General features: G+C 42.7%; 1 protein-coding gene across 2 annotated transcripts in view; it reads left to right on the top strand.

The window, feature by feature from the left end:
- The first annotated feature begins 510 nt into the window (after positions 1-510).
- The window catches only part of LYN (LYN proto-oncogene, Src family tyrosine kinase), a 132,814-nt gene continuing 111,683 nt past the window's right edge, over positions 511-21,641 (top strand). For both annotated transcript variants that reach the window (XM_066379040.1, XM_066379037.1), the window contains exon 1: positions 511-791. The gene's annotated coding sequence lies outside the window, so the exon portion shown is untranslated. The remainder of the gene's footprint in view (positions 792-21,641) is intronic.

The raw sequence follows: 21,641 nt of genomic DNA, 5'->3' as shown, positions 1-21,641 counted from the left end.
ACTCCACAGCTCCTTGCCCCCTTACTATCAATAACTTGAACATCCCTGGTGTACACTCTTAAGGATCTTACTCTGTACTGATTAAGAACTCAACGAGACCGTGAGCTTCAACACGGTGTATCTCATCCTTTCTCTACAGAACTCCAAATGTGGGAAGATCAGAGTGCGCCCCCTCTGCTGCCAGGGACACCCCACTATTCAACACCTTGGAGAGGAGGTTGGAAGAGAAGGAATGAGGTTTTGCCCACTCCAACACTCCAGAGAGTCTCCCTGGAAGACCCTTCTGTTTTCTCTACAGGAGAATGGTGGGTCTGAGGCGGCTCCACTCTTCCAACCTGCACACTGGGACACCCGGTTTCTTTGCCTTCAAAGCTCTGCGCGACGGCCACACTAAAGATCCAACCTTGGGCAAAGGCCAAACGGTCACTTCCCCGCCCCCCGGGCGCAGTATGCAAATCCGAGCACCAGGAAGTAGCTGGGACCTCTCGACCAAGCTTAGCGACAGCCAGTTCCTCTCCCGCCGCACTGGGCCGCCCGCCGCTCGCTCCCGGCCGTGGCGCCTCCGGGCCCAACGTGCTGCAGCCTCCAGCCGGTGCGGCAGGCGGGGCGGCCGCGCCACCCCGGGCCCTGAGCCCGCAACTCCTCGCCTCGCGTCCTCGGTGCTTGGCCAGCAGCCCGTCTCTACCCGGGTCGCGTTGGGCCGCCCCGTCGCGTCCCCCGCTCTGAACTCAAGTCACCGTGGAGCGCCGCAGCCACCGCCCCCGCCGATCCGCAACTTTCACCGGGAGCTGGTGAGTCCCAGGCTTGAGCACGGGGAGGCTGGGTGGGAACCGCGGCTGTGACACTGGCTGGAGTCTGGGGCGTGGAGTCGGCCCTGGACGTGGGGTCGGCCCTGGACCGGGGGCCAGGAGACGGCTCGGACCGCGGGAGCGAAGGACGCGCGCCGCTTCCTGGCAGCCCTGGCGCCCGGCCCGGCGGTGAGGGCACCCAGACTTTAGCCTGTACCCACCGGCCGGGGGTGGGGTAAGGAGGAGGGGGCGGGCAGCTCCGCAGGTGTCTCTCCCCCCGCCCCCCCCCAGCCGCGCAGGGGCGTGGTGGGAGGGGCGGGGGCGGGCACCGCAGGGCTCTCGGGCGCGCACCGGAGGGCCAGATGCAGTCCCGGCGCCAGCTGCTCTGGAGCGCTGCGGGGAAGCCACGCTCAGCGGAGCCGGCGCGCAGCCGGGACCCTTGCGGAGACTCTTTGGGTTGCACAGTGTGGGCTTCCCGCTGGCCCTGGGTCCCCAGAGGCGAGGCGTGGGCCTCAGTCCCGGCCCCTTCCCAAGCCAGTGGGTAGCTTTCTTCCTGGGGAACCGCGGCAGAAATGTGACGTCGAGGGGCTGCGGCGGTGACTGCTGTGCACCCTCCCGCTGCGCCTGGCGCCTCTTGGCCTGCGGAGCAGCAGTCCCGTGCCTCAGCCTTGGAGAGGAAGCGAGAGTTATTTTAAGAATTCAGGGGTTGCCTTTTCTTCGCCTTGGGGGAAGGGTGTAAGCATCAGTTCCCACTTTCCTGCGTTTTCTTGACCGACTGTGTCAGCTTCTAGATGCTGTGCATTTGTAATGTGCCTTCTAATAGACGACGTCCTATGGTCTTATGGTAGTGTATCCAGTTTGTATGTATGTATGTGTGTGTGTGTGTGTGTCTTACAAACCCTACTCAACTTTTTAAAATCATCTCAGAAACCTGAGTTGAATGCGGGCCTTGCAAGTTCCTGAGTGTGAACTTGGGCATATGACTGAAATTCCTGGTTTGGGTTCCCTTATCTTTGGGGAAACATATCTACCTCCTGAGCCATTTATTACACGTAAACCCCAGATATGTAGTAGACATATTATGAATGGCACTATTATTTATTGAAAATAATTCTGACCACAAAAGTGAGGCTTCCTTTTCTTTGCAATTTGATGGTTTTAAATCTGTACGATTGAACCACCTGGCCTTACTAGTAAATTTGCTTAATATAACAGAGGTTTGCTGCCCCAAAGCAGCGCCCAGGAGTCCAGCTCTCCCTAAGAGCTAGCCATTAAGGATGTTCTACTTATTTTTGACTTGTTGGCTGCCCCAGCCGGTTGTAGGGTCTGGGAGGGCAGGGGCGCTCCCTCTGTACTGGGAACGTCTCAAGTAGTGAAGAGGGGAGTAGGCTCTGACAGCAGGGCGCTTATAAAGCACTCATAGCTCTTCCTGAGTGGGGTAAAGGGCTGGAGGAGGAGGGACTCAGCTTGTCCCTGATTTTCTTTGGATGTTAAGAGGTCTTGAGCTGGAAGAAATGTCATCTGATCACAAGAGGCTTTTGGTGACTGGGCCTTTTTGGATGTGGAATGGGGCAACCCTCTTCCTGAGAGAGGGGTGGAGAGCCTGATATAAGGAAAAACAGCAGCCAGGAAACCTGAGTTTGGGTCTCTGCCACCATTTACCAGAGCTGTGATTTGGAATAAGTTACTCGGCCATTAATTCAGCCAGCATTTCCTTTATGACAGAAACCAGCATTATAGTATGACTTCCCCCATGTGTATAGTCTATATTAACAACTACAAGAAAGCTCCATGACAATAGCTTTATCTGTCTCGGCCAAAATGCTAACCTCAGAGCCTGTTGCATAGTTGAGATTACTTGGAAGAAGGAAATGAAGTCTGGCCCTGTGCAAAGCAGAAGGAACAGAGCTGGGAGTCCTAAGGCATTTGAAGCCAACTGGCCTTCTGTCCTGGCTTCTAAAATGAGGATTTAAGAGACTTTTTTGGACTATCAAGTTATCCCAGCGCTAGTGCTTTAAGTGGGAAGCTCCACTCAGAACTGGTGATTCTGCTGTATTACCTGGAGAGGGGGCTTGATTTGGAGTGTAAGACGTAGCCTGCAAAATCCCCCCAAACACTATCTTAAGGCATTATGTCGCAAAGGAATGTAGAGAATTTGTGATATCCCTCTCCCCCAGCCCCTTTCTCCAATGGTATTATTCTCTTAGCAGTTCTGCAAATCAATGATTTTTTTTTTTTATTCTTTTTTTTTTTTTTTTTTAGAGAGGAGAGGGAGAGAGAGAGAGAGAGACAGAGAGAGAGAGAGAGAGGAGAGACAGAGAGAGAGAAGTGGGGGAGGAGCTGGAAGCATCAACTCCCAAATATGCCTTGACCAGGCAAGCCCAGGGTTTTGAACCGGCGACCTCAGCATTTCCAGGTCGACGCTTTATCCACTGCGCCACCACAGGTCAGGCAATCAATGATTTTTTAAGGCTTTTAGTTCCATTATTTTTGTATTCAGAAATAAATCAACAAAATATCTGAGATGCCAGTTGGTTCACATGAATATATGGAGTTGGCATTTATAAATATTAAACCATATTATCCATAAACAGACCTATACTAATTTCAAAGCTGTATAAATAAAAATACAATATGTACACATACAGAGCATGGAACATTGTTACAACTTACTTATACTGTTGATGTCAGTGACCTCCATGTCCTCAGACATGTATAGTATTAATATTGAAAGGTCTCCGCAATCATTAGTGAGAGCATTGATCAATGACATGTCAGACCTCTCTTGGGCACTTTGCGGCAATGATGGTGCCAACACCTTTTGCTTGCCCAGGGCTCTAAAGCCTTCCTAAGCTCTGATTTCATTTGAATCTCTTTTCCCCTGGCCACTCCCCTCAGAGTAGGAAGAAACAGATGTAGAAAAAGAAGTTTGGGGGCATGTTCAAGGTCACAGACCTGGTTAAGTGGCCCTGTTGGGCTGAATAGGTATATTTTATGGCTCCAACTTTAGAGCTTCTCCCCCTTTTATGCCTTTGGACCTGTAGTAGCTACGCATTTACTTAAAAGCAAAGAAATTATTTTATCACTTAGTACACATTTTTAAAACAGTATCACGGATATTTTCATCCATCACTTGGTAATTACCTGAACTAAGTGGCTAACTGCTCAAGACAAGTGAGCAGATGCACCAACTAGGGTTCTTAAGCTGAACTGGGGAGAAGAACTTCTCTGCCTTTCTGCATTGCTTCCTGTTTGGGAGGGCATCACTGATAACTGCCAGGGTAACATGTACTGGCTGCTGTCAGGGCAGCTCTAGGGGCTGCTATCGGGTGCTTATTGGTTAATACAAAAGTGCCCAAATAGCATTTTGCAAAGGAATTCTCTCCAGTTTCTACTCAGTGAGCCAGCCTCTTTATGTGGTTGTTATTCAGGGGTGGGTAAGAGTAGGTTTACAGGTGTTCATATGGAAAATAATGCAATAATTAATAAATATTAATTCAAGAATGACTTCTGTTTCTCATACTTACAACTGTCAACTTACTTTTGCCCACTCCTGTATCAGTGAATGACACATTCAGGGTGAAGCTAATAAAGGAGACGGGCTCCATAGGATGCACATTAAAACAAGAACCCCATTTTCTGAGCTCCTGCTTTGAGCAAGGTGCTGTGCTAAGCCCACACTCCTATAAGAGGTAGGCATTGCCTCCATCTTTTAAGATTGGTAATGAAGACTGGAACATGGAAGAGGAAGTTGGTTTGGGTTTCTTTTTTTCCTTTTTTTTTTTCCAGTCAGAAATATCGAAATATTTCTTACAGCTGCCTAGCTTCCTGATACTTAAATTGTGAAATGTTGAGTTTACGCTATCATCATTTCTGTAATTTATTTTGAGTAAGTTCCCATTTGGTGGAGAAGCCCAAGTGTAGAAAATTGTATGGAAATCTGTCAATTTACAAATTAGAGTTTTTGCAACAGGCCAGATGAGGGACTGGGATCTTCTTTTAGATATCTTTGGCTTAAGTTAGCTGGAAAGGCTTTCTTGTAATTTAGAACAGCAAGTTTACATAGTAATTACTTGGGATGATGTATTAAAAAGGCTCATCCATGCTGAGATGTTCCAGGGGCCTATAATGGTCTTTGCTCTTCATTCTTGGGCTTTTTCTTATTCTGTACTGCATTTCCCCCCAGTACTGAACAAACTGTCAACTTTCCTTCTTTGCTACAAAGCTACAATATTTCTTGAAAGTTATATTTATGATCAGGATGGAGATTTTATTTGTATAGAACTCCAAGTGTTGGTTATTTAATTGTGCTTTATAACTCTCAGCTTATTTCCAGTTTCCCTTCTCCAGCTCCCACCTTCAACTCCAATCCCCTCATTGTACAGAGCCTTCAAGCCAAGAATTGAAATGATAGGAGTGGACCATGTAAGAGAAGAGATTTTTAGTTAGTCTCACTGTAACTCTGTTCATTTTAAAAAATGCTAAGATATATAAATGATGTTCCATAAAGTTACACAAATGGAGATGCATTTACAGAATCCATTTGAGAAGGTGTTTCTTAGTGCTCTAGGCTCTGCTTTCGTTGAGCTATAGGACCCTGGGAAGAAGGCTTCGTTCTCGTAGCTCTGGGGGTCTTTTCCTTTTTACAGTTCATACTTCAAAGTCAAATATTGCTGGGCTGCCACTTCTTCTTGACTGTAATCTGTGTTGATAGGAAGCTCTTTGTCAATTGGAAGCTCTTCCCCAATTCTCCTTCCTCTCTTTCTGTGTACAACATGTGATTGGGAACTGTAATGACTTCTTTGGGCCCACTTTTAGGTGCGAGTGAGAACACACAGCGGGATTGGAGAGATGGGTCTGGATTCATACTAACTAGAGCAGTGATGTCTTCTCAGTGTTTGGGCCTTTGGGTGCCTCGACTCTTCCTGTAAATGTTAATCCCCCAAAGAGGTGAGGGGAGCGGAGAAGCTTGTTTGAGAGCGGCATGGGAGAAGGAGGAGCACTTCTGCTTTCCGCTGGGAAGCTGTGTCACGGAGAGCAGAACTGTAGTGGGAGGGCCGAGAGAGAAGGCCGGAGGGAGGAGGCTGGCGAGGAAGTGCTACTTCCTCCTGCTCGGAGGCACCGGGCCTGTCATTTGCCTGCAGCCCCACCTTTCTTACCCGCAGTTCCAGTAGGTTCATTCTACCACTCCTGCTCTGTTCGTTTTCAGTTTGCTCCTGGGAAAGGGCTAGGTGGGCAGGAGAAGAGAGAAAAAGAATGAATGTAGTCATGGCGCAGAGCCTTCCTTCCCCTGGCAAAGCCCTTAGTGGCCATGCTTGTATTTTCACCAACAGAAAGATGTATGTTTTGAAATTCTCCATCATGGAAACTATTATGAAACTCTTAAGTAGATATTTTGAAATCCTTTAATGTTTAGGCAACCTAATGATTTCTTAAATCTAACTACAATGGTTTGGTTGTGTTTTTAACATTAAACTATAGCCTCTGGTTAAATTTTTGGGATTGAGCAGTGTCTTTTAAACTTATTTGACCACGTATTTGACCTTGTGCCCAAATGGACATTTTTCTATATGCAAAAACAAACAAACAAACAAAAACCACCAAAAAATATTGGTGGAAGAGAGCCTCTTCCCACGTTGTTAGGGAATGATCAGAGCAGTCCTGAGACCAGCTTGACAGAATTTAAAACACTCAGAGGTAGGTGCGGTAATTCCATATACTCTAGTCCAGGAGGAAGGTGTATTAAACAAATGCAAATTATCATACATCTATACAATGGAATACCTTGTGGATATCTTTTTAAATTGTATTAAATTACACTTATATGAAAGAATATTTTAAAAGCTGAACACAAACTGGTAAGTAATATATGATATTATTTCTAAAATAGAAGAGACATATATGGGACACAATCTGTAAGCTATGCATATCAGTAATTTTTATACTAAAGTTTAATAGTGATTATTTTTAAGGGATGAATGAATGCTGATTTCTTTATGTGCATTTTTTTTTAATGAGCATCAGTAATATGACTTTAAAACAGCAGTGTAATGAACAATGACATGGAGCCCATATGACTGCAGAAGGAATGTAGGAGCCATCAAAAAACTTTGGGGCAAAAGAGGCTAATAAGACATTTGTGTGGCTATTACTGTAAGCAGACTTGCCCCTGGAGGACATAGTGTGCTATGGGTATTGTAAATAGAGATATTTTCTTAAGGAAGCATCCACCTCTCATATTTAGTTATATTTAGCATTGAGTTGAGCAAACTTTTCTTGAGTACCCCTTCTGAGTCAGACACAGTGTCAGAAGCTGGGACACACATGTGTGGACCATATTGAGATCTTGAAGGCAACGGGGAGCACATGAACCCAGGAAGGAGCCACGCTGGAAAGGAACAGATCAAGTTGATACAGGGATCATTTGCAGGCCAAAGAACTCTGTCTGGAGAGGTAGTCTGAAAGCGAGGAGGATCCTTGTAAGGAACTAAATGTTGGATTTTATCATGTAAGCAAAGGAGAATCATTGGAGCCCTTTAGTGGGAAGCTGGTTTTTTCCCATAATAATCAGCTTCCTGCCTAGAAAAGACCTGGAGCATTGCTAACTGCTTTGAATAGGTGGATGATTAACTGAGGGACCTACAGGGACTTCCACAGAGATTAATTTGGGAATAGAAGATGACATTTATTGCTGCTTTACATGACAGCCGAAGGCTTAAGCTTGCAGTCACTAGTGAATAGGTACTTACGTGCCATAAATAGTGATAATCTTGTCCAAACATTTATCTACATCTTCTTGATGATGGCAACACTATTGAAAAAATAAGCAGTTTGGAGTTGAGGACTAAGTTTCTGCGGAGTTAGAATTTTCCACTTGATTAAATGGGGACTATGTTGTAAGGCCACAGCTTGGTATTGGAATTGGGCTTTTGCTATAAAAATTATTTTATTAAAAGCATCGCTATAATTAGGAGTGGCAATATTTGGTCAAAACGATGTAATTTACCAATTATGCAGGTAATTATCTTGCATAATCAGATTTGGCAAATTGATTATCTACTGTATTTGATGTCAGTTATTAATATTTAATAATAGTAATAAATCACTAACATTATTAACAAAATTAATAAATTAATCAGTGTTGGTTATTAATTTTAAATTTGAGAAGGGATAGTGTAATATGTTGGAAAGTAAATGGGCTTCCAAGTTAGACAGTTCTGAGTTCCTGGCTAGGTTCCATGCTTGTGACTTTAGGCAAGTTACTTATTTATAAAATGATGATAATAATGCCTTCTCCTTAAGTTTGTGGTGGTAATTAACAGCTAACATATAATTTAGAGGGGAGAAACTCTGTTCATTCCTTCCATCAACAAACATATACAGTTTCCTTTGAACAACATGGGTTTGAACTACACAGGTTCACCTATTCGTGGAGTAATAGTATTTTTTTTTTGTATTTTTCTGAAGTTGGAAATGGAGAGACAGTCAGACAGACTCCCGCATGCGCCCGACCAGGATCCACCTAGCACGCCCACCAGGGTGCTATGCTTTGCCCATCTGGGACATCCCTCTGTTGCAACCAGAGCCATTCTAGAGCCTGAGGCAGAGGCCACAGAGCCATCCTCAGCACCTGGGGAAGAGAGAGACAGAGGGAAAGGAGAGGGGAGGGGTGGAGAAGCAGATGGGCGCTTCTCCTGTGTGCCCTGGTCGGGAATCGAACCCGGGACTCCTGCACACCACGCCGACGCTCTACCACTGAACCAGCCGGCCAAGGCCAGTATTTTTGATTTGCAGTTAGGAATCTGAGGATAGGGAGGACCAAGAATATGCATCGTTCTTTGCCATTTTATATAAGGGACTTGAGCATCTGCCAGGGATCCTGGAACTGGTCCCCCACAGATACTAGGGATGCCTATAGTTAAGTTTTAAGGAAGTAAAAAGTTATATGTGCATTTGACTGCATGGAGGTCAGCACCCTTACTCCCCTGTGTTGTTCAAGGGTCAGTTGGTCTATGTAAAAATACTGTCGCAGTCTGGGTGAAGTTCAGAGTCTACTGGGTGAGTCAATCATAAACCATCCTACTTAGCGCAGTGGAGGCTCAGGTGTTTGGTCAGTTGAACTTCTTATTTGCCTGCGAGGTACCAGGAATTGCCAGTGGCTACAGAGGTCAGCAGGATGGTCTCTGCATCCAAAGATGCTGAAAGTAGTGAGGGCATGGAGACATAAATGTGGTTTTCACAGAGTGTGATCAATGCTGTCCTGCAGTACGAAGTTGTCTGCCAGCAGGAGGGAGGGCAGTTGGTCATAGTGAGGACAAGATGCTGGAGCAGGGTCTGGTAGGGGAGAAGGAATTCTCCAGTTGGAGGCCTTATGGGAAAGTGCAAAGGTGTGAAAGAGCCTAGGGATTCCAGAACGGTGAGGGTACCCTTGGCCTGGGCCACAGGGATGATTGATTGCATCTTTAAATAATGAGAGGCGTGGTAATATGGAGAGAAAGTATTTCTTTCTGCTTTGGTGAATGACTCTCAAATGTTACATTGTTGCTATAGTCATAAGTCTTCAACTAAGGTAATAATAAATACTCTAGAATCCGATTGAACAAATGACTTGCCCCTCTGGTGTCAAGTGTTGACTGCTGGGCTCTGACTTCACCTGTCTATCTTGGTAGACAACATTAGTATCTTAGAATCTTACAGAAGGAAGAGTTTGATGGTGTGTCTTACACATTGTCTTTAGCAGGTAGTCACTTTCCTTTGAACAATGGGTTTGAGATGTTAGTGTCGGCCCCCATGATTCTGATGCAGGTGATGGGAGTCACATTATGAGAAGCACTGTGCAGGGATATTCCTGTTGCCTAAAGTGGCTCATTTCATTTTTGGATAGATATGAGTATTAGAAAGCTTTTTCTCTCATGCTTCAATATTTTATTTCTATAGTTTCTGCCTGTTGGTTCTAGTTCTGCCCTCTGGTACAGTTTCCACACATTTGAAGCTAGCCACTATTGGGTTGACTAACCATTGACTGTGGCTGTAAGTATGGGAAGTATAGGGACATTGTTGACTGCCTGTCCACCCAACATTATTAGTACACCTCTCTTCCTAACAGAACCAGATTATTTCAGGATCCATTGTCTCCCTGAAGTTTCAGTTTAAGTCTTCCCACCCCATCTATATAGATGGCCCTGACTGGTTGAAGGCTCCTGTTCTTGTCTGTGATTGCTTCATCAATGGGTGGGTATACTTTGGCTTGAACAGTAATCAGTAAAGCAGTGTTCCAAAGATGGTCCTAAGATATAAGTAGAAAAAGAGTGGGGGAGGGAAGAGAGAATGAAAGTTATGGGTCGATGAAGGATAAATAACCAAAAACAAAAACAAAAACCAAAACACAAAACAAAACACCGTAGGTAAGAGTCAGAAAATTAGAAGGAAAATACTGTAAGTTTTCCTGATTACTAATGTGTAATGTACATAGTATGTGGCTGGCCACCCTGTGTTCCTTCTAGTCACATAGACTTGTGTGGCATTAATGCTGATAATTGAGCTTCTGTAGCCATAGTTTATTTTTAAATGTATATTTATTGAGTATTGGGTGTTAGGCATTGTAGTATGTACTTGGGGAGAAACATAGACATTGTGAAGTTTCTTCCCTAGAAGAGTTTAATAGTACTCTAATCTCTGTGTTGTTCTCAGACTGAATTCTGACAAATTAATTTGCTGTGGTTGAGGGTGGGACAATAACCTTCCTGTTTAGGAGAATCATGAGCACCTGAATTAGTGTACAGAAATGATTTCTGGTAAGAAGGAAGGCAGTGTGTGAGATGGTTAGAACATAGGAAATGGAGTTAATCACATTTGGGCTCAAATTCCAGATCTGTCCCACCCTAGCAACAGGACAAGGTACCTCAGGGTCTTTTATATATAAACATCAAAAATTTGGTTATAAGTATTTCAGGTTGTAGTAAATTCAGAGCTAGCCACATGTGACACACATAGCTAGTGGTAGTCATGTTATTGTTACTATCAAAAGAAAGTTACTTAGGATAGCTACTATCAAAACAAAAACAAACAACAACTGAAACAAAATCAGAAAATAACAAGTGCTGATGAGGATGTGGAGAAACAGGAACCCCTGTGCACTGCTAGGGGGAATATAAAATGGTGCAACTGCTATTGAAAACAGTACGACAGTTTCTCAAAAAACACTAAACAGAATTACCTAATGATCCAACAATTCCATTCCTGGGTGTACACCCCAAAGAATTGAAAGCAGAGTCTCAAAGAGATCTTTGTACCCCTATGTTCACTCACATTGGCAAAGGGATATAAGCAACTCAAGTACCTATCAGTGAATGAACGGATAAACAAAATGTTATGTAGCCATACAATGGAATAGTGTTTGGCCTTAAAAAGGAAGGGAATTTTGACCCATGCTAAAACATAGATGAACTTTCAGAAGAGTATGTTAAGAGAAATAAGCTAGTCACAAAAGGGCAAATACTGTATGGTTCCATTTACATGAGGTATAGAGAAGTTGAATTCATAGGGACAGCAAGTAGAATGGTGGTTGTCAGGGACTGGGGGGAGGGGAAATGGAATTCTTGTTTAATGGGTGTAGAATTTTAGTTTTGCAAGGTGGAAAATGTTCTGGATGTGGATGGTGCTAATAGTTGCACAAGAATATGAATGCACTCACTGCCATTGAATTGCACTTAAAATGGTTTAAATGTAAATTTTATATGCTTTTATCACAATTTTAAAAATGATATTTAAAAAAATTTCTTAATAAGCAGAAATGTGTACAAATAGATGAGGGTGGTTTATTTCATTTTGTTTGATACATTTCCCTTACTTTGACTGGGGATTTGCCCACAATTCTGGCTGGTGTTTCTTTTTTTTCAGGGGGAGGGAACAGGGTCTTTCTTTAACTCTGTCTCTTTTAATACAGGGCCATGTGGAGTGATGGCTGACAAGATATTGAAATGACTGTTGTGTGTGAGCGAGAGAGACTATATGATAATAGAGAATTTTAAAGGTAGAGATTGTGGGTTAGAGAATGAGGAGAGTTTTCTAACCATCGAAGCTGCCTACCGGAAACTGCCTGGCCTATGGAGGGGTCGGTAGAAGTTTGTAAGCATTATGTTAATTTTTTACAGGATATTTTAGAGAAAGTTATAGAGTCTAAAAGATGCTTTCTGACTTGATAATTCTGTTATTTCTAGTCATATACTCACCAATTCTAAATTACAGAACAGAAAAAATATTTTCAATAGAATTAAAGGAGAGTTTTTATAGTCTTCCCAGTACTGGAGAGTTGTTTTTTCCCCCTTTTAACTTAAGCATCACATACACATGGCCACCTAGAGGAAACAGACAAGTCAAGCTGAAGAGAACTGTCGTGTATCCACCCCCAAATCAAAAAGCAGAATGGAGCTCACACCCACTGTGTCCCTGGGCACCCCCCAAACAATACTCCCTCCTCAAAGGCTTCCACCATCCCTCTTCTGGTTTTAGTTTAGTTTCCAATGTTGGCTTTGTAACAATACAGAGTAAGAGATTGAAAAGCAGCACAAAGCCATTTGGCCTGGCAGATGAACAGGTTTTCAAGCTGTGGGTTTGCCTGGCACAGGCACCTCTGTGTGCTAAATTACTGCAATGCAGTCAGAGCAGGTCCTTGTCCTGTTTTTACCCTGCTGTTCAGTTGCTCAGATTCTCATAGGTGAGTTTGATCAGAGCCTTATTCAAATACCTTTTTATTCAACCATTAGTTAATAAAATTAGACGGCATCAGCCATATATAGCTTGTTTTTTTTACCCTTCTCTGTGTAGCTGAGTATATTTATAAATGCAAATTTATAAATGTGGGTGTGATAAGGGTGGTTTCCAGTGACCCACATGTAATCAAACATCCTGTTACAGAACACAGAGCCAGTCTGTGCACAGACATTTGAAAGTACTGACTGGTTTTGTGCATTCAGCTGTGATACTCCTCAGTAAAGGAGGACTCATTTTTCTGATGTGAAGAAACACAGCATCCTTATTGCTGTTTGTTCTGCCTCATGTAGTTTTGACATTTATTTTAGTTGGGGGTGAGAGAGGGCCATGGTTTGACCTGTGGAATTTATTAATCAATGAAGTCATGCTTCATTTATTCATTCAGAAAACATTTCTTGGATCCTCACTCATCATGAATATGCATGAATAGGACTTGCAGTCATATTCATTAGCTCTCAATAGTAGAATTGTTCCATATATACTCAGAAAGTTAAAATATTTAGAAAACTAAAATGAGGAGTATAAATTTATTTCATATGAAATACAGAGAACACACACAGGCAGCAGAGTACTGAGGTGCTGTCTTTCTGTGAAAACGTCGCAGTTATGATTCAGGTCAAGGTCAGGAGTAACCAGGAGGCAACAGGGAACAAACAGTTTGACTGCCTGCAGCCTGCAGCCTGTGGCCCCAGATGCATTTCCCTCTGGCCACAGTTTCTGATGGCTGGCCTCTCTGCGTCCTCACCGCTTACCTGTTGGCAGCCGCTGGCTGGGCTACAGAGGATTGATGGAAGGGAGGATTAGACCAAGGACACTGACCAGAGCAGAGTAATTTTCAAATGAAGGTGTGCATTCTTCAGTTGAGAATAAAAAAAGAAAAAATGGGAAACAGCTTAGCTGGACTCCTTACTTGTCCTGCTGAAGAACGTAGGGTATGCATCACTAACAAGAGAGGAGCGTGTGAAAAGCATGTGGCTCCGGGTTGAGCTTTTGGGCATTTGCAGAGCAGCGTGATGTCATAGTTACTAATGAAGAGTCAGGAATGTGGCTCTAAGCCATGCTCTGTCACGCACTGGTGTTGAGGCTGGGCATTAGGTGACGTTCCTTAAGCTCAGCAGGCCTAATTTTCCTAATCCCTAAGACAGTGATAATAGTGTGTTTGTCTCATATCTCATCCAGTTTTTGCAAGGATTAAGTGAGGTAATATTCCTGAGAGCTCTTGGAGAAATCTAACCCATGACACACTTTGGACTATTGTTTTGGATTCAACTTTAGTATTCCAACCTTTTTAGATATTGGAGGGTCCCTGCCCCCTTCTGTATTCATGGTGTCCCAGGACTGTTCTGACTGGATCCATTCTTACCTCACCCCAAGTCCTGGGTGACACTGAGCCTTGGCATACACAACAGATGCAAATTCATTCTTATTAAAATGTTGCAGAAGGCAAAGGGAAAACATTTTCTTTTACTAGTAGGCAGTCTTTAAGCATGAGAAATAAAGCAGTTAAAAAAAAAACAACACCTAGTTTTAGCCAGGCCTGTGGTGACATAGTGAGTAGAGTGTTGCCCTGGAATGCTGAGGTCACCCGTTCAAAACCCCGGGCTTGCCTAACCAAGGCTCATACGACAGGCAATCAATGAACAACTCAAGTGAAGCAACTATGAGTTGATACTTCCGGTTCCTTCCCTACCCCTGTAGAATCAATAAATAAAATCTTAAAAAAACAAAACAAAACCCAGCACTAGTTTTATAGATAAAGAAACAGTGAATGAAAACTTTCCTTAATTAGGTAGAGGTGTGCCCGCACCCACAGTGAGATAATTGCAATCTGAATAGCTGTGTGGGGAACCGTGCTCTGACCAGAGAGCTGACTTTCTGCACACTCCATGTCCACTTGCGTCCTGACCGACCTCATAGCAATCTTGGCCTATTCTCTCCTGCTGAGCAGATGAGGAGCAACATTAGTACATTAGAGTTTTGATTCATGAGACTTACCATGCCATATAAATGACAATTTGGGTTTTAGATTCAGGAAAGTAAAGTCTCTATTGTATCTTAAAAGGAGCTCTTCCCCCTTCCCAACAAGTTACATGGTGCTTAAAGTCTTATTAAATTAAAAACACCTTGAGATCAAGAACTAACTTTTCAGATGCTAAGCAGACCTCTAACTTCCCCTGCGGTGTTTTTGAGGTGGTTGACTGCACCCTGAGTTCTAACAACAGCCCAACTGACTCACTCTTATATTTGCTTTTTCTACCTTGGTTTCTCCCAGTTTAATGGAAAACCTACTGCTTAACATGTATCCCAAAATATTTCAAAATTCCTTTAGCATATGGATATAGCACTCTAAACCATCAGAATAATTTTTTTTTTTTAACAGAGACAGAGAGAGAGTCAGAGAGAGGGATAGTCAGGGACAGAGAGACAGGAACGGAGAGAGATGAGAAGCATCAATCATCAGTTTTTTGTTGCAACACCTTAGTTGTTCATTGATTGCTTTCTCATATGTGCCTTGACCGTGGGCCTTCAGCAGACCGAGTAACCTCTTGCTCGAGCCAGCAACCTTGAGTCCAAGCTGGTGAGCTTTGCTCAAACCAGACGAGCCCGCGCTCAAGCTGGCGACCTTGTAGTCTTGAACCTGGGTCTTCTGCATCCCAGTCCAATGCTCTATTCACTGCACCACCGCCAGGTCAGGCCAGAATAACTTTTTAAAATTAGTAAACAATCTTTTCTTATGAGAAGAGTAAGAAGAATTTAAGTGAAAGTAGATTTGATTTTAAGAAACAACTGTATTCTATTTTTTATCAACTTAAAATTTTTTACTGTACAATTCTATCATTTTAAATAGATATGTAGATTTATTTAACCACCATCATAATAAGGATGCAGAACAATTCTATCATCCTCCCCGCCCCAGAAAAACTCCCTACTCTCTGATTACCACAAATCTGTTACCTGTCCCTCTATTTTTGCCTTTTCCAGTATGTATTATAAATAAAATCACACAATATTGCTTTATTGAAATATAATTCACATACCATATAGTTCACTCACTTAAAGTGTACAAGTAAGGATTTTTAGTACAGTCACTGAGTTGTGCAACCACCACCACAGTCAATTTGAGAATTTCATCATTCCAAAAAGAAATCCTGTGTGCCTTAGCAGTCAGTCCCCACTACTCCCAGCCTCCACGTCCCCCTGGCCCTCTAGGCAGTCACTGATCTTTTGTAGATTCCAGGCAACTATTTTTAATGATATTCTATGTATGGAATTTGATGTTTCACAGACTGAACTGTTTTCAATTTTATTAATTCTACTTTGCAGATGAGGTGTAGTTTATAATGCAATTTCAATAAAGCCTAATACTGTGTGTGGGAGGGCTTTATTGTATCTTTTATCAAGAAGGACACTCAAAGAAGTTTTTTCTTTTGGGTCTTATAATTAAAAAAATAACAAGGATTCCATTAGAATCCTCCAAGATGGTAAATGGTGGAGTTAGTCACACTGGAATCAAAGTTATTTGGGAGGGAATCTTAGAAAGTTGTTGTAAATTTTGAGGGTAAAGGTGGGCATCCTGTCCTGCTGCATTCTGCTGCTCAGCCTCCCTGCTGCCCAGAGGTGATGGTGGTGCTCTTGACTCCCGGTTTATTTTGCAAAGTATTTTCTGTAAGCCCCAGCTCCACCCGCTAGAGAACGGACATGATCATCGCTTCTCATGGGCTCTCTCAAGCATCATGTGAAATGTGATCATTTGAGCCAGTGCTTCTTAGTAAATCCCTTCTTTGTGAGAGGTAATGTCATGTATAGATGGAGGACTTCATCACAGGACATGGTTCCACCTTTGGAGGTATGAATTTCCAAAATTGGAGCTATAATCTTGGGCAAGTCACTTAAGTTTTCGTATTTGCACTATGGCCATCTATTATGTGACAATGAATAATAGAATGTCTTTTGAAGTTTAGCTGCAATTATTTATGTGGATGTACTTGAAACATAATAGAGGCTTAACAAATACTTAATATTTGCTTTTCTTTTGGGTAAAGTAATCATTTTTTGGCCATTGTAGTCTTCAGGGAGTTTATTCTGTGCAACTTTAGGGAAATTACTGAAAAGATTTTACAAAGGCTATAGTAGTCTGAATTTAGATGCATACTTGGACTTGATCCAGCACTACATTTTGAAATTCTTGTTAAAGCTCAGAAGCACAATGTGTTGCTAAAAAGGAAAGAATGTTTGGGTGAACGATGGACAAAGGAGAAACCCACACCAGGGTGACTTAGTTTTCTGTGCACTGCTTGGTCTCTGTAGGGAACTAATGGAATTTTCTGGCTCTTTAGGGCCTCAGATCCAGACGGTCTTACTGAAGACTAACTAATGATGAGCCACAGGATCCAGTTGGAAATTGTTTTCTTTAGATGAAAGACTGATGTATGAGGACCAAGAAGAAAAAGGAGCAGAGAATAATTAGTTTTGGCACAAAAGGGAAAGCTAATTTCTTTCCTAATTGGAAGAATTTCATAATGATGCCAGCCACCACAGTTATTACTTGTTTCACTTTTATATCAGGCAATAATTACCTTTCACAGAAAATATAATAAAAATAGCAATCATTTATTGTGTGTCCTCTGTTAGGTGACCAATTCATACAGGGTGTGTTATTGATATTCTGGTTATTAATAAAAAATAAACCAGGGCTCACGTAGTAAATAATTTGCTCACTTAGCTGCTAAGTAAATGGAATCTGAGCTAGTTTGACCACCAAGCTGATGTGTTTTATTTAACTTAGAAAGGATATTTTTTAAAAAAGTATGACTATAATATATGAAAGGTAAGATCCTTGACTTTATACATTAACTTAAATACAAACACAAGCAAATATGATTATTCCTAAGAGACTAGTAATAAATGTGATGCAGCCAACATTTACGGAGCATACATGTGCCATTCATTATTCCAAACATTTGCTAAGTTTTTATTCATTTAATCCTCACAACAACCCTATGAAATTGGTACAGTTATTATCCTTGTTTTGCAGGTAAATAAAGGTTCATTAACTTGCGCAGTGTCATGCCACTCTGCAAGGTGGAGCTGGAACTCGAACCCAGGAGGTCTGGCTCTCAAGTCCAACTCTACCCGTATGTGAAACTCATGTGCACTTTCTCTGACTTCAGGGACACAAAAGCCAGATGCAAAAAGCCAGTCATGGTAGCCGAATCATTGCAGAGCTCACAATTCTGACAATTTTTTAAAAACTTTATTTACAGAGAAGAGAGTAAGAGAGAGGGATAGATGGGGACAGACAGACAGGAACGAAGAGAGATGAGAAGCATCAATCATTAGTTTTTCGTTGCAACCCCTTAGTTGTTCATTGATTGCTTTCTCATATGTGCCTTGACCATGGGGCTACAGCAGACTGAGTAACCCCTTGCTCGAGCCAGCGACCTTGGGCTCAAGCTGGTGAGCTTTGCTCAAGCCAGAGGAGCCTGCGCTCAAGCTGGCGACCTTGGGGTCTCGAACCTGGGTCTTCCACATCCCAGTCTGATGCTCTATCCATTGTGCAACCGCCTGGTCAGGCAATTCTGACATTGTGGTGTCATTTTTACTGTGATCACAGCTAGAAGAGGTGAAGAGGAAAAAAAAAATCATTGAAATTGCACAGCAGCTCTGGCTGGATAGTGGTTGGTTAGAGCAACTTTCCGAAGCACAGTTTGCAAGTTCCATGGTCACAGCACATACAGGAACATCTCGATATTGCTGTCTCTCTCTTTCCTTTCCCCTCTTGCTAAAATCAGTAATAAGAATAAAAAAAAGAAAGAAAAGAAATTGCACTGCAAATTTAAGCATTAAATCAAGAGTTTTAAAAAGAGCATTAGGCCAGTTGAATTTATTTGCATTCACTTCAGCTGGCAACTCAGTTTACGCCAGTTACAGTTGTGACCATTTGCTGGGAAAGAATCATTTTCCTTTCCTGGCAGACCAAAGGGATTTGTTTTATAGCTAAAATGAAATCGTGATTGAGCCTTTTCTTCAGTATTCATCTCACATTTTTCTCTTGCTAAATACATATCTAGCTGTGTTTTCTTCCCATTAAATAGTAATTCTTTGATATCTTATATTCTCCTATTTCTTTACCTTAAAATGATGTTACAAAACCTTGGACTTTGAAAAGTTGTTAAGATTGCAAATAGGAGATAATCCATGCAAAGGGTAGTATACGATTCAAAGATAAACAGAGCAAGGGAGTTTGCAGCCATCTTAGCTCAGTCCCTCTTGTTTTTCTCGTGGTAAAACCAATATAATCCCCAAGAAGCAGTGTCAACTCTGTGGTCAGTGCCTTTTGCTGAATGAGAGCTTTCTAAAAAGAAGTGAAAAGACAAATGGATAAGATTTCAATTTTTCTTTTAAAAATAAAAATATGTTAGAATCACCTCTACTTCTTTTTCTTACTGGAGTGTCAGGTTGACTTTAAGCAAAACCCAGTTTTCTCTGGTCTTGAAGAAGTCAGTGGAAGTGTAAGTGTTTTGACATTGACTTTAACATAAAAGGAGCTGTCTAATCTCAGTGTGAGTCCTTGTGCTCTGCCTTCAGCTCACATAGGGGCCTTTTTTGGGTCACCTTGTGGCCTAACTAGATCCACTTCTGGTGACTTCCCTGGACTAATAGTTTCCAAATATGGTAGCTGAAGGTTTGGCTTCAGGCAGAGGTGGTGTGTCACTACTGCTGTCTGGAGGTTGAGGGTGGAGCTAGGGAGCCTTGTATCAATATTTTTCATGTCGATTCAGAAGGAACATGGGGGATACACTTACATGCATCCTGTTGACTGATAGGCTGGGCCTGTTGCTGGGTCTGTAAGGACCTTCGGGCTCAGAATTACCACTCCATTCTGAGATCTTTCCAAGGCTGAGCTGGACACAGCAAGGGGAGACCTCCTAGCTGAACGTCTGTGCCAAGTCATTACCCATTTGCACTTCTGGCTCACCCAGAGATAAACAGGCAGTGCCAAAGAGGGCGTTAAGACTGTGATTCGGGTTTGTGTACTGCCCTAGGGTATAGTAATGAGTGTAGGATTCATTACCGGACAGATACAGGGAAGAATCGGGCAGTTAGCAAGCCAACTGAGTCAGTGATGATGTATCGTTTAAAAAATGTCTCATATAGCAGGTCCTTGAGTAATATCCTTTCTTTATAACATTGATTAAAAAAAATTAATTCTGGTCCAGAGCCACTGTCTGTGTGGAGTTTGCACATTCTCCTCTTGTCCGCATGGCTTTTCTCCTGGTACCTCAGTTTCCTCCCATATTCCAAAGATGTGCTAGTGAGGTGCATCTGTGTCTCCACTGTCCCCATCTGAGTGAGTGTGGGGGGAAAGGGCCCTGCAGTGGAAGGGCATCCAGCCCAAGGCGGGTCCTGCCTTGTGCCCTGAGCTGCCAGGATCAGTCACTGGCACTGCAACCCTGGATTGGAATCAGTGGGTTGGAAATATCATTACTTGCTTTTATTCATCTTTCTTAAATGTATGTGAGTTCATGTTTATTTTAATTTTTAACATTAGTTGTGTTTGTGGTATTTTTGTGACCAGAAATAGGCCATAGGAACTTAACTCTAGTTTATATCAATTAACCTAGGGTAAAATTGGTTTCATTATATGTCATCTCAAAGTAACAGTTTCCAAGACCTATCAACGATGTTAAGTGAGGACTTACTGTATTTGTACAGAATGGGAAAGTGTTTTCACAGTAGAGCAGATAGAATAAAGGAGACCTTTTTAGAGGTATTTATTTAAAGTTTTCAAGAACAAAGTGACCAGGCAGGGGCGCAGTGGATAGAGTGTTGAACTGGGATGCGGAGGACCCAGGTTCGAGACCCCAAGGTCGCCAGCTTGAGTGTGGGTTCATCTGGTTTGAGCAAAGCTCACCAGCTTGGACCCAAGGTTGCTGGCTTGAGCAAGGGGGTTACTTGGTCTGCTGTAGCCTCATGGTCAAGGCACATATGAGATAGCAATCAATGAACAACTAAGGTGTCGCAACGAAAAACTGATGATTGCTGCTTCTCATCTCTCTCTGTTCCTGTCTATCACTCTTTCTGACTCTTTCTCTGTTTCTGTAAAAAAAAGAAAAAAAAGAAAGTTGACTTTACTGCACACGAGGAAATGCATTTGCAATTATGGGCTCTTTTTATCAATCAGAGCTTTTTTATCCTCCTGAGCAGTTTTTTTTTTCTGTTCTGAGTTCAGGTATGGGGTTAGGTTGCCAGTGGATAATTCTAATCCCCACTCTTGAACCAGGGCATGGAATTGTAATGCCATATGGAATAATTGCTGTAGCAATTAAGCAGCAGCGAGCCTGAAGCATTTCCATTGCTGTGATATAAATTTTGATGTGGATTTCAGTTTTTGATAAGGTTCCCAACATCTTTAGACTTTGACTTTCTTTTTCAAAAGCGGTTGAGGTTGTATGTAAGTATTTTCTAGTGGTTCTTAACCCTGGCTGCTCATTAGAATTAATGGAGGAACATTTAAACCACCACATACCAACATGCACGCCATCCATTTAAATGGGGGGTCCAAGCATCAGTAGTTTTATAGCTCTCCCTGATTCAGCTTGTGTACCAAGGTTGAGAACCACTTCACTAGATCCAGCCAACACAGAATCTTTAGGCTATAATATTATAAGAAAACCTTCAGAATTAGGATGGTCTTGTTTAGATCAGATCAATTAACTAAGCTGAGATGTGCCCAGAATAGCTACCTAGCTAAAAGAGTTACTGCAAGCTACTCCCTACCCCCTTTGCAAAAAGGCATCACATGGGGACAAGTTAGGAAGGTATATCATTTCCTGGGGTTAGACTGCTGGCTCTACTCACTCTCCCCCATGCACTTGAGAGAAACATGGGGAATGGGACAGGGACATACCACCTATTGAGACAGCCTCAGTCACCAAAAACCGCATTGTCTTGGCTGTGTTGTAAGCTGTGTCGGGGTACACAGAGCGTCTTGTGCTCTGGGGACTGCACTTTCAGGCCTGTAGTGTCTCGCATGTGAAATGGGTCCTGGACATGGTTCCAGCAGTTCCTAGGATTCCC

Source organism: Saccopteryx leptura, chromosome 3, assembly GCF_036850995.1.
Source record: "Saccopteryx leptura isolate mSacLep1 chromosome 3, mSacLep1_pri_phased_curated, whole genome shotgun sequence".
Taxonomy (NCBI): domain Eukaryota; kingdom Metazoa; phylum Chordata; class Mammalia; order Chiroptera; family Emballonuridae; genus Saccopteryx; species Saccopteryx leptura.
The sequence above is the reverse complement of the archived record's forward strand: the minus strand, read 5'-3'. Positions and strand labels throughout refer to the sequence as shown.